This window comes from Adiantum capillus-veneris, chromosome 25 (assembly GCF_014529385.1).
Source record: "Adiantum capillus-veneris isolate H3 chromosome 25, ASM1452938v2, whole genome shotgun sequence".
NCBI lineage: Eukaryota > Viridiplantae > Streptophyta > Polypodiopsida > Polypodiales > Pteridaceae > Adiantum > Adiantum capillus-veneris.
This window is the reverse complement of record NC_140955.1, coordinates 81,930,600-81,944,681: the sequence shown is the minus strand read 5'-3', so window position 1 is coordinate 81,944,681 and position 14,082 is coordinate 81,930,600. Positions and strand designations below refer to the sequence as shown.

The 14,082-nt window shown below is 45.1% G+C and overlaps 1 non-coding gene across 1 annotated transcript; it reads right to left on the bottom strand.

Moving 5' to 3' along the window:
* Positions 1-13,480: 13,480 nt before the first annotated feature.
* Positions 13,481-13,603, bottom strand: LOC147425175 (U5 spliceosomal RNA). The gene has a single exon (XR_015186510.1). It is a non-coding gene; the product is annotated as a U5 spliceosomal RNA (small nuclear RNA).
* Positions 13,604-14,082: the final 479 nt, after the last annotated feature.

The window sequence follows — 14,082 nt, the reverse complement described above, 5'->3', positions numbered from 1 at the left end:
AAGTGAATGTTGATATTGCTCAAGATGAGTGCTCCAAACTGCGCTCAAGGGTTCCTTTTACTTACGGAAGGGAGAGCCTTCCGTTCCTTTAGAGAGAGAGTGCAATGATCACAAACAAAGTGAATGCTATTGTGAATGAAAGTGCTGAGACTGTGAGAAAGAGAGAGAGAAGAATACGACACCAGGCGCTTCTCAAACCCTCGTCCAAGGGCCCCCCTCTCTATGGCGAGAGAGGTCTATGCTATAGATTGCACAAATCTCGTATGTTGGTCTAGATGCAATGAACTTGCCGACGATGTCCACAACGATGATAACGACGACGAGGACGGGCTGAAAACTGAAAACGCTAGGGCTGAAAAGCTGAAATCCGCAAACACTAACTGTCTGCTGAACACTGGCACTGTGTCGGCGAGGATGGCGATGACGGCGACTCCACGACGATGCGCTGAAAACGCAGATGTTGAAATCTAAAAAAAGTGGGCTGAAACCGTAAACGCTGGTTGATTTGACGGTACGGCGAGGATCTCCTGTGGGTAGGTGAGATCTGCGAAGCTATGGCTAAATCTGCAATGGCTAAGGGTTGGAAATTGAAAACGCTAACTGTCTTGGCTGAACTTGCGCCGAACATTGCAAATTACTAGGCTTGATCGGCTACTGAAAAACGCTAGGCTGATTTGCTGTTGATGGAAACGATAGAAAGGTTCTGCTGCTGTGGAGAAAAACGTTGGGCTGATCTGCAATTGAAAACGCAAGGTCTTCTGCCGTCTTGCTGAGGCAAGAACACTGCAAGCCTTAGCTTCTTTTGTCTCTTTTGCTTTTGCTGAGTGACCACTGGGTTTCTTTTATGTTTCCTTAGCAATTTGCCCTACTTATTTTTCCAACAAAAGTCACTTATTAATAAATAAGTAAAAAATGTGTATTTTGGGAAAAAGGGTTCTATGCTTTGTAAAATGCTCATGATGGGGACTGAATGCCATGCTGATGATTATGTTGTGTGCAATTAGAGGATATGCAACTAATCTAAGTGCCTGGACATGCACGGCCTGCTCACAGGCTCACAAAGGTGACGAAACACTTCCTAGGCTGACCTGAACCCTAGATCTGAGATAGCTTGTCCACATGCACATAGGGTTAGATGTGCACGTGACACTTTCTTTATCCCTAGACTGGCATGGAGTTTCCTTTAGGTGGATGCTAGTCCTTCTTGGACTAGGATCAATAAAATTTGTCACTCTCAGTTCTGATGGCGTCCTTCAGATATAATTTAAAGTTCATTTGTGGTATACTGTGGTAGTTCAGCTCTTTGGTTCTTCATCATCGGAGAGCTCATAGGTCAGTAGTCTTGGGTGTCCACAGTTTTGTTGGACTTCCCATAGCAGTTTGGAGATTTATGTGATCGGAGATCTAGATTTCCGACTCTTTCTTGGAGGGTGGAGTTTTTGGGAGTTGGGAAATAATCCGGATATCTGGAGTATATGGCTTTACCCTCAATTTTGATGCTATCTCCTGGAGCTGTCAGCAACAATAGTTTCTTCCAATGCTGGTGTCATGACTCATGAGTTAGTTGAGTTGAGGAGACTCTTGTTACAACTAGGTTTTCAGGGTTTTTGCTATGCCCATGGCCATGTAGCCTCCTACAAGCCAGGTGGATTCTTCTCCTGCCTGCTGGGTGCTTCTAGATGCCTCCTAGGCCCTTCTCTACATTTCTTACTATTTCTCCTATTTTTTAGGCCATAGGGGCTGATGTGTGGGTCCGCAGCCAGCCTATGGCACTATATAGGGAGCAAGGGGTACCTCTCAGGTGCACGGTACAGCCCAGTAGGGCGCCCCCTTGTGGGCGGCCCTAGGCCACAATAGTAGCCATCTGGGGTATATCTACGTTTTTGCAAGCCCCGCTCTGGTGTTTTTGTAGCCTTTATCTACGTTTTTCCGTGGCAGTTCTAGACAGCCCAGAGGCTTTCCCCTTGGTGTTTTTCCTCTCAAGACAGTAGTATCGTAGTGATCTCAGATGGTGGGCACTCACCCAACGGTGGTGCTGTCCATGGAGAGCACTTCATGACACATTGAGGGCAGCATCACATGACTGCCTTGGAGTATTTATCTTTCTCTGTTCTCGATCAGTCTAGCTTCCAGATGGAGGTGCATCTTGTTCTCTCAAGATGCTTGGGGGTTGTTGCCAATCTTGAAGGCGAGTGAGTGGTCTCGTGTGCAACAACAATAGCAATTGTTTGTACTAGGGGTCTATCCATCGAGGGCATGTCAAATCTATGTCACACCACCCTTGGTCACTTTTATATGCAGCTTTGTATCTACATGAAGAGCCTTTCCTCTCTCTCTCTCTCTCTCTCTCTCTCTCTCTCTCTCTCTCTCTCTCTCTCTCTCTCTCATTCTCAGATGTCGTGTCTCTTTCTACCTCAGGGATCTCTCTTCTCCACAGTTTCCCTGTATATGTATGTGGCATTGCAGGTGTTCTCTAGTGTCAAAGAATCTTTTTAGAGTTGAGCCATATTGGAGTCAAGGAAAATAAAGTCTGCATTGCAAAAACCGCCAAGAATTCTAGGTCCATGACCACACACCAAAAAGATGAGTAGAGTTGTTGCCAATCAATAACTGTTACCGCTTGGAACCATGAGGATCAAACACATTCTCATAGCCAAACTTATCCATAACACATATCTCTAAATAAACAATCATATACATGGAGGCATAGATGAGGTTCTCTGCTTCAAGCCAAAAAATTTCAACTCGTGATGTCTCCTCTAAGATACGAAGTAAGAGGAAAGTTGAAGCCATAAAAAGCTGCTAGTCTTTGTTATGTTTTGTATTCATCCGGAACCAATCTTGGATTGGCCTTGAGATGCAACAATTAAGGGGTATATATGGATTGACACTGGAATTGCCAGTGGGAAGTCTTCACATGATGCTAGGGATACACACGTTGGCAGTCACTCAAAAGACATTTATTTGGTATGTACTCAACACTATGTGTCTCTTGGAAAGGAGCCTTGAATACTTGCAAGTAAGCATCTAGGTTCTTCGTGCTCATCTCCACCTTGTACGAGTTCGTAAATCTCAGGATCTCCTTGACCGGCAAAGAGAGTGCCCGAATTGTCGCATGAAAGGTGTCCATGAGCTAGGCAGGGGATGTAACCTAGATCATCCTGCAAGCAAAAATATCCTAGCATCATATGATGCATACGATAGGCAAGCGTAAACTATGTGTATCAAAACTTCAATAGGTGTGTCTAATTTCGTGTGACTATGCTTGAAGCATAGCTATGAGAGCACAAACCTATCCCAGGGGCAAGGATGAAGAACCACTAATATAGCCTTTGTGTATGTGTGGAGTCTAGCAAATCAATGCCTTGAGAGGCTTGATATCTGTGATGGGCTATGTCCTTCGAACTGATCTCCTTCCCGCATGAAATATCTCTTGTTGGCGCTCCTCCATGTTGTTGATGTGACCCATCATGGATATTGTCACAAAATTGATAATTCGGCAATTTGACAGAAGACAAAGACTGACAAGTGGCACCTCGCCGCCCGGAAAACGCAACGAGTTTACACATGATGTGGCAGCCATATGGCACTAACATCGCATGCTTTTGGTAGTTAAATCTTTGCGCACCAGCTTTTTGTATCGATTGCTTTTGGCCGTATTGCCTATAAAAATATGCCCAAGGAGTCACTGTCAACAGATTAGTGCATGGTTGCACAGTTGCAGAGTGACTCCGTTGCAATTGTACTCTGTGACTTATCAATATTAAATGAAGTAACTAAAGGGGCGATTACCTTGGGTCATGGCTACTATTTGATTCAAGTTAAACTGTTAAAAAGTTTTTAGTCCTATTCGTGTGTTTCTGTGAGATTACAGCCTTGTTGGTACCAAGCCGGTTATAGTGGTGTCAAAGCTTTAGTCTATTCTTCTTATATGGAGGATCCGGTCTGACTTTTTGTTGTACAAGTTATGGATTCTAATAGAGAAGTCAATCAAGAATAAGGATGCATTCCGCCTACTGTTTTGTGGGATGAATATGCTGAATATGCAAATTTTTTGAAGGAGCAACCAATCCAAGAATTTTATGAGAGGTGGTAGAAAGTCGTGAACCCTACTTCTGAATTCGGTAACAAAGTGAAAGCAAAGTCGAAATTTGATATGAAATCTTCTCTTTCAACATCAAATGAAATCATGAAGTACAGGAAACACTCTCGCAAGGGATGAGCTCCGAGTCTTTCCCCGATTATCTTGGTCGACAGCCAGAGAAGGGGTAAAACAAGAAACATAGCCAATCTGTTCACTTTGAGGACCGCCAATGTTTCCAATACCCAAGATCGATGATATACTTGATAGATTGCAGGGTTCTCCTTATTTTAGTAGGATCGATCCTAGCTATCATCATATTGGGATTGCTCCTAGAGATGTATACAAGACCCCGTCTTTGGTGATGCCTTTCAGTCTCACAAATTCTCTTGCATGTTCAACAAGATGATGGAGCGGATCTTTAGAGAGTACAGACAGTTTGTGAGCACACTTTTCGACAACATTATTGTTTTCTCCGAATGCGAAGTAGAGCATCGAGAACATGTGTTACAAGTATTCAAAGCTTTAGGAGAGCACATGCTAGTTATCAATGGGAGATAGACTTTCGAGGACATATTGTTTCATCCAAGGGTGTTAGCATGGCTCCGGCTAAATTGGCAGCTATTCCAGATTTGCCTACTTTGAGAAATATACATGTGTCAAAGTCGACGATGTGGAAGCGTAGAGACCAAGGGGAGAAAGCACGAGAGAGAGAGAGAGAGAGAGAGAGAGAGAGAGAGAGAGAGTCTCCTGAATCAACCAATCTTGGCCAAACTAGATAACGGGATCACGTTGGGCATGCCAAAACTCTAACAACATAATGTAAGGAGCTTTTTGGAGTTATGCTCTTACTACAGGCGGATATGTAGTGATGACATGGCAACCCGGCAAAAGACAAAGTGACAGATGGGAGCCCACGCAAAAAATGTGGCAGACTTTACATGATGTGGCAGCCGCACGGTGCTGACGTGACATGCTTTTCGGCAATTAAAACTTTGGCCCCAACTTTCTATATCAGTTTCCTTTCTTGGCCACAATGCTATAAAAGTATGGCTAGGGAGTCACTCTCGGCGCATCAATGCACGGTTGCATTGAACTAAGTCGAGGTCGAGGACGAGAGAGACTTCGATCTTGCTTCTTCTCCCGATTGCCTTGCTTACCTTCTTTCACTTGATTACGGCCGAGAGAGGGATAGGAAACTCCTTGCTTTGATTGGAGATAGATAGAGAGAGAGAGAGAGAGAGAGAGAGAGAGAGAGAGAGAGAGAGAGAGAGAGAGTGAGAGAGAGCCTTGCTTACCCTCACCTCCTCGCCTTGCTTTGCTTGCTTCGTTCAAGCTCGAGAGGGAGAGTGGAAAGCTTGCTTGCCTCGAGGACGCGAGCGAGAAAGATCGAGCTCTTCCCCCCGCCTTGCCCTTCGTTGATGGCCTCCTCGTTAACTCTTCTTTTCCAACACCCGCATGCAAAAGGCCCCGTCCTAATAATAGCTTGTGCCCCCTTAGCAGTGGCGCTCGGCGTCACTGACGTGGCGCAGGAATTGACGCTATGACGTGGCAAGCTCGGACGATGACCTGCATGGAAATGAGTGGAACCAGGGCCAAATAAGTTCACTTCCACCTGCTAAGCAACTATCGTTTCATCGACATGCGCATCCGATGCTCATGGCTCCCCACGCGAGCTGTTTTCTTTTGCCTACGCTCGTTCTGGTTGCTGCATGCCATGGCCTCCATGTCTTTCTCTTTTCTTTTCCCATTTGGCTTTATTAAAACCCTATTGGGCGGCCATTGAAGAGGCCTTTGGGCGGCCGGCTTAACCTTTTTGAATATGGGCGGCCATGCCATAAGGCTTTGGGCTTTGGGCACCACACTTGGCATACATAGCGACCAAAGCATTGCCAAACACAACTTATTTCTCCAGCAGTCCTTGGCTAACAATATCTTCATGAATTTCAATGTCGTTAAAAGTCTTGAATAGTGTCCACATGCCTGCAAGATAGGAAGCAAGTATAAGTGATTGCATTTGACGTAAGGTCTTTCCATCACATTCAATCAAAGAGTGCCGATAGCCAGCATTGCCATTACACTGCCGTCGAGCCAACATTGGCCGGGCTTTTTGGATACATACCGATTATTAAGCACTGCTATCTCAAACACTTATTCTTTAGTATTCAAACCCTTGTTGCTACTCAAAACTACAGACTGAACACCGACCGAGAGGATTGGACAAGGTACGGAACCGGCCCCCGATGAATCTTTACGGCGCAATACTCTTGGCGAACGGGGACTCCGATCACCTGAACTGAAGGACCGACCGGCTCTACAATGATGAGACTTCAGCCATGCATTCATTTCATTTTCTGTCCCCACAGAGCAGTTGCCCATACGGTAGGATCTGCAATCGACTCAACTAGACTATGCCATAAACTTCTTACGTGTTCACTCGACGCGCATAAAAAAAGGCTGATAGAGCACCTTCAAGCACTGCGGTTCTAGATCATAATATTTCCAGCCGTGCTCACTTCAAGCATAATTCATTTTTGCATCACTATGGCATCTGTTGGCCCTATTAAGCCGTATCTAGGCTACATTATCATTAAAAGGCCTGTTAACAAGCCCTGGTAAATCTGACATTCATCAAGTAAGCTTTAAATAGCTCGATATGTATTTTTTTGGCATCTTTCTTAGACATGGGAGCGGAGAGAAGCTGCACGACAGTGTATGTGTGGAGTCTAGGCAAATCAATGCCTTGAGAGGGTTGTTATTGTGTGGGCTATTGTCCTTCGAACTGATCTCCTTTGCCGCATGAAATCCTCTCTTGTTGGCGCTCCTCCATCTTGTTGATGTGACCCATCATGGATATCTGTCACAAAAATTGATATTCGACAATTTGACAGAAGACAAAGACTGACCATGGGCAGCTCACCGCCCGAGAAAACGCCGCGACTTTACAATTATGTGGCAGCCATATAGTACTAACATGGCATGCTTTTGGTTAGTTAAATCTTTGGGCACCAGCCTTTGTATCGATTTGCTTTTGGCCGTATTTGCCTATAAAAATTGCCCAGGAGTCACTCTCAACAGATTAGTGCATGGTTGCACAGTTGCAGAGTGACTCCGTTGCAAATTGTACTCTGTGACTTATCAATATTAAATGAAGTAACTAAAGGGGGCGACTACTTGGGTCATGGCTACTATTTGATTCAAGTTAAAATGTTTAAAAAGTTTTTAGTTCTATCGTGTATTTTTGTGAGATTACAGCCTTGTTGGTGCCAAGCCGGTTACAGTGGTGTCAAAGCTTTAGTCTATTCTTCTTTTATGGAGGATCCGGTCTGACTTTTTGTTGTACAAGTTATGGATTCTAATAGAGAAGTCAATCAAGAACAAGAATGGCATTCGCCTACTGTTTTGTGGGATGATTATGCTGAATATGCAAATTTTTGAAGGAGCAACCAATCCAAGAATTTTATGAGAGGTGGTAGAAAGTCGTGAAACCCTACTTCTGAATTCGGTAACAAAGTGAAAGCAAAGTCGAAATTTGATATGAAATCTTCTCTTTCAACATCAAATGAAATCAAGAAAGTACAGGAAACACTCTCGCAAGGGATGAGCTCCGAGTCTTTCCCCGATTATCTTGGTCGACGCCAGAGAAGGGGTAAAACAAGAAACATAGCCAATCTGTTCACTTTGAGGACCGCCAATGTTTCCAATACCCAAGATCGATGATATACTTGATAGATTGCAGGGTTCTCCTTATTTTAGTAGGATCGATCTAGCTATCATCATATTGGGATTGCTCCTAGAGATGTATACAAGACCCGTCTTTGGTGATGCCTTTCAGTCTACAAATTCTCTTGCATGTTCAACAAGATGATGGAGCGGATCTTTAGAGAGTACAGACAGTTTGTGAGCACACTTTTCGACAACATTATTGTTTTCTCCGAATGCGAAGTTTAGAGCATCGAGAACATGTGTTTACAAGTATTCAAAGCTTTAGGAGAGCACATGCTAGTTATCAATGGGAGATAGACTTTCGAGGACATATTGTTTCATCCAAGGGTGTTAGCATGGCTCCGGCTAAATTGGCAGCTATTCCAGATTAGCCTACTTTGAGAAATATACATGTGTCAAAGTCGACGATGTGGAAGCGTAGAGACCAAGGGAGAAAAGCACGAGAGGAGAGGAGAGAGAGAGAGGATCGAGAGATGAGAGTCTCCTGAATCAACCAATCTTGGCCAAACTAGATAACGGGATCACGTTGGGCATGCCCAAAACTCTAACAACATAATGTAAGGAGCTTTTTTGAGTTATGCTCTTACTACAGGCGGATATGTAGTGATGACATGGCAACCCGGCAAAAGACAAAGTGACAGATGGGAGCCCACGCAAAAAATGTGGCAGACTTTACATGATGTGGCAGCCGCACGGTGCTGACGTGACATGCTTTTCGGCAATAAAACTTTGGCCCCAAACTTTCTATATCAGTTTCTTTCTTGGCCACAATGCTATAAAAGTATGGCTAGGGAGTCACTTCGGCGCATCATGCACGGTTGCATTGAACTAAGTCGAGGTCGAGGACGAGAGAGACTTCGATCTTGCTTCTTCTCCCGATTGCCTTGCTTACCTTCTTTCACTTGATTACGGCGAGAGAGGGATAGGAAACTCCTTGCTTTGAAATGAGATAGATAGAGGAGAGAGAGAGAGAGAGAGAACAGAAGGAGAGAGAGGAGAGATGAGGAGAGAGTGAGAGAGAGCCTTGCTTACCCTCAACTCCTCGCCTTGCTTGCTTGCTTCGTTCAAGCTCGAGAGGGAGAGTGGAAAGCTTGCTTGCCTCGAGGACGCGAGCGAGAAAGATCGAGCTCTTCCCCCCGCCTTGCCCTTCGTTGATGGCTTCCTCGTTAACTCTTCTTTTCCAACCCCGCATGCAAAAGGCCCCGTCCTAATAATAGCTTGTGCCCCTTAGCAGTGGCGCTCGGCGTCATGACGTGGCGCAGGAATTGACGCTATGACGTGGCAAGCTCGGACGATGACCTGCATGGAAATGAGTGGAACCAGGGCCAAATAATTCACTTCCACCTGCTAAGCAACTATCGTTTCATCGACATGCGCATCCGATGCTCATGGTCCCACGCGAGTGTTTTTCTTTGCCTACGCAGTTCTGGTTGCTGCATGCCATGGCCTCCATTCTTTCTCTTTTCTTTTCCCATTTGGCTTTATAAAACCTATTGGGCGGCATTGAAGAGGCCTTTGGGCGGCCGGCTTAACCTTTTTGAATATGGCGGCCTGCATAAGGCTTTGGGCTTTGGGCACCACACTTGGCATACATAGCGACCAAAGCTTGCAAACACAACTTATTTCTCAGCAGTCTTGCTAACAATATCTTCATGAATTTCAATGTCGTAAAAGTCTTGAATAGTGCCACATGCCTGCAAGAAGCAGTATAAATGATTGCATTTGACGTAAGGTCTTTCCATCACATTCAATCAAAGAGTGCCAGACTAGCCAGGCATTGCCAATTACAACTGCCGTCGGCCAACATTGGACGGGCTTTGGCGTACATACCGATTAAAGCACTGCTATCTCAAACACTTATTCTGTTGTATTCAAAACCCTTGTTGCTACTCAAAACTCCCAGACTGAACACCGACCGAGCGGATTGGACTGGTACGGAACCGGCCCCCGATGAATCTTTATCGGGCAATATCTTGGCGACCGGGACTCCGATCACTGATCTGAAAGGACCGACGCGCTCTACAATATGAGCACTTCACGCCCATGCATTCATTTCATTTCTGTCCCCTCAGATGCAGTTGCCCAATCCGGTACGGATCTGCAATCGACTCAAACTTCGAACTGCCATAACTTCTTCACCGTAGCTTCAATCGACGAGCCATAAAAACAGGCTGATAGAGCACTTCAAGCACTGCAGTTCTAGATCATAATATTCCATCTGTGCTCACTTCAAGCATAATCATTTTTGGCATCACTAAGGCATCTGTTGGCCCTTTTAAGCCGTATCTAGCATACATTAATCATTAAACTTGGCCTGTTAACAAGCCCTGGTAACTGACCATTAATCAAGTAAGCTTTAAATAAGCTCGATATGTATTTTTTTGGCATCTTTCTTAGCATGGGAGCGGAGCTGCACGACAGTGTATGTGTGGAGTCTAGCAAATCAATGCCTTGAGAGGCTTGATATCTGTGATGGGCTATGTCCTTCGAACTGATCTCCTTGCCGCATGAAATATCTCTTGTTGGCGCTCCTCCATCTTGTTGATGTGACCCATCATGGATATTGTCACAAAATTGATAATTCGACAATTTGACAGAAGACAAAGACTGACATGTGGCAGCTCACCGCCCGGAAAACGCAGCGACTTTACACATTATGTGGCAGCCATATAGTACTAACATGGCATGCTTTTGGTAGTTAAATCTTTGGGCACCAGCCTTTTGTATCGATTGCTTTTGGCCGTATTGCCTATAAAAATATGCCCAAGGAGTCACTCTCAACAGATTAGTGCATGGTTGCACAGTTGCAGAGTGACTCCGTTGCAATTGTACTCTGTGACTTATCAATATTAAATGAAGTAACTAAAGGGGCGACTACCTTGGGTCATGGCTACTATTTGATTCAAGTTAAAATGTTTAAAAGTTTTTAGTTCTATTCGTGTATTTTTGTGAGATTACAGCCTTGTTGGTGCCAAGCCGGTTACAGTGGTGTCAAAGCTTTAGTCTATTCTTCTTATATGGAGGATCCGGTCTGACTTTTTGTTGTACAAGTTATGGATTCTAATAGAGAAGTCAATCAAGAACAAGAATGCATTCCGCCTACTGTTTTGTGGGATGAATATGCTGAATATGCAAATTTTTTGAAGGAGCAACCAATCCAAGAATTTTATGAGAGGTGGTAGAAAGTCGTGAACCCTACTTCTGAATTCGGTAACAAAGTGAAAGCAAAGTCGAAATTTGATATGAAATCTTCTCTTTCAACATCAAATGAAATCATGAAGTACAGGAAACACTCTCGCAAGGGATGAGCTCCGAGTCTTTCCCCGATTATCTTGGTCGACAGCCAGAGAAGGGGTATAAAACAAGAAACACAACCAATCTGTTCACTTTGAGGACCACCAATGTTTCCAATACCCAAGATCGATGATATACTTGATAGATTGCAGGGTTCTCCTTATTTTAGTAGGATCGATCCTAGCTATCATCATATTGGGATTGCTCCTAGAGATGTATACAAGACCCCGTCTTTGGTGATGCCTTTCAGTCTCACAAATTCTCTTGCATGTTCAACAAGATGATGGAGCGGATCTTTAGAGAGTACAGACAGTTTGTGAGCACACTTTTCGACAACATTATTGTTTTCTCCGAATGCGAAGTAGAGCATCGAGAACATGTGTTACAAGTATTCAAAGCTTTAGGAGAGCACATGCTGGTTATCAATGGGAGATAGACTTTCGAGGACATATTGTTTCATCCAAGGGTGTTAGCATGGCTCCGGCTAAAGTGACAGCTATTCCAGATTTGCCTACTTTGAGAAATATACATGTGTCAAAGTCGACGATGTGGAAGCTTAGAGACCAAGGGGAGAAAGCACGAGAGAGAGAGAGAGAGAGAGTCTCCTGAATCAACCAATCTTGGCCAAACTAGATAACGGGATCACATTGGGCATGCCAAAACTCTAACAACATAATGTAAGGAGCTTTTTGGAGTTATGCTCTTACTATAGGCGGATATGTAGTGATGACATGGCAACCCGGCAAAAGACAAAGTGACAGATGGGAGCCCACGCAAAAAATGTGGCAGACTTTACATGATGTGGCAGCCGCACGGTGCTGACGTGACATGCTTTTCGGCAATTAAAACTTTGGCCCCAACTTTCTATATCAGTTTCCTTTCTTGGCCACAATGCTATAAAAGTATGGCTAGGGAGTCACTCTCGGCGCATCAATGCACGGTTGCATTGTGACTCCCTAGCAGCTATACTGTGCGAAAAGAAGAAAAGTGCGCCCAACTTTGGGGCGAGTGCAATTGGAAGTTGAATTCCACCACTTTTGTCGTGACTACTAATTGATTTCAAGTTAAGTGTTTACGTTTCCAGTTTTGTTGATATGTTGTCCTCAATCGGGTCCATGCTTGTAAGAGGGAAAGACTGCCATCGTGGGTGCCCGCCATATGGCACATTTGTTACCGACCAATTGCCGATCCATTGAAAAAGATGGGAAGTGTGGGGATCTTGATTGGTTTGTCGGCCTCATGATGGATTTTGCCACAAAAATGACGATCTGCACACTGGGGGACTCTTGATTTGGGTCCATGCTTCGTGGAGTGATCGGAGCTCTTCTACCTCCTTCCGAGGCTGAGATAGTGTGTCCTTCTAAGGAGACCTTTGATTACGTAGCGACTGTAAGGAAGGTGGACCTTTCTTCCTAAAGAGCTCTTTGCAACTTAAGTGCTTCCAACTCCTTGTGCATAGTCATCAAGGGGTCATGATCATTTTCCAAAAAAGGATAGATGGGGGAAGAACACGAGAGGCATCATCCCTTGCCCCTTTTAGCTTGGTGCTAGAAGCAACAAATTGACTGATGTAAAGTCGTGCTTCGCTGACTTCCTCAGCTTTTATTGCGAGAGCTTTCTGCATCCATTTCCATATCATGGAAGTCACCATGCTCCCCAAATGTCTCGCCATGTTGGAGTATCATATTCCCGAGTTCATCAAGGGCCTTCTCTTGATAGTCTCCTCATTGGAAGGCCCTTGATGAGCTTTTGTGGCCCATCGGAGGTGCAAAGCGCTAGACGAGGACTAGAAGTACCTGGCCGAGCACTAGACTGGAACCAGTAAGTGGTGGACCAAGTACGAGAATTGGACATGGACTAGTAGTACCTAGCAGTAGACCATAGAGTAGCTGTGTATGGAAACCTTGAGACCAACTTTGAGCAGATGAGGGCGTGCAAAAAATGAGAGCACCTGTAGCAAAACAACACCACCACTTGTAAGATTGACAGTTGAAGGACACTAGTAAGGACTCAATGCTATTGCTCAGCTGAACTCCTCTACTCACAATGTACCGACTGGCTCGCTCGAAAGAAACTGCGAGGTCAGCAATGAGCAGGTCCGCCCACCCGGTCGGAACTCCTCTACTCACAATGTACTGACTGGCTGGCGCTAGGCCACGCCGCTATCCTGCTCTGCTCGCTCGAAAGAAACTGCGAGGTCAGCAATGAGCAGGTCCGCCCACCCGGTTGAACAATCTAGACTCAGGGCGCTGGGTAAGCCGGACTATCCCTCAGGACGTTTGCATTGAGAGTCTGCACCTGTAGAATAGAATTGGTGGCCCATCGGAGCTGTGGCTCGTGGAGCGCAGTGTCATTCTTAATCGCGAGATTGAGAGGGGCCGCCTCGCAGAGGAGGAAGCCCTTGCCAAAAATTCCAAGTATGGTGCTTCAACTGGGCCGAGCGCACGGTATTCTTTAGTAAAAGGCGAAAGAATAGTTCGCTCTGTGCTCAACCCCCACCTCGCAGGGATGGAGAGAGTCGCCTCACGACAACTGCCCCATGACCCTTGCGCCCCCGCATGTGGCTCTTTTCTCTTCCCAACTTCCAAGCGTGTCATGCATATTGAGCCGTCGCCCCCTCTTGGGTTCCTCCTATGCAAAACTCAGTAGCAATAAGAACAATCAGTTTGCGTCCCTTTTCTATGTAACACATCCATCGAATGTCAAAATGCGCTTTTGGGCAAGAGCATCTAGATAGCCTAGCACAAGCCATGATCAGTTTTATTTTCGACCTATTTGTGTCCTGACCGTTCCTACTTAGGGCCATCCCCTTTCTTCTTGTTCTTAGGGCAATTCCATGCAAGGTAATGTCCTTTGGCCTTGGTAAGTAGGTATCCTATTGGCCACACGTGAAAGCTTCTATTGAGAGCTATGTGTGAGATGTGCATAGTGCACGCTCATAATGCTAAATGTGAGACATTTAATCTATTCAAAATTCTAGG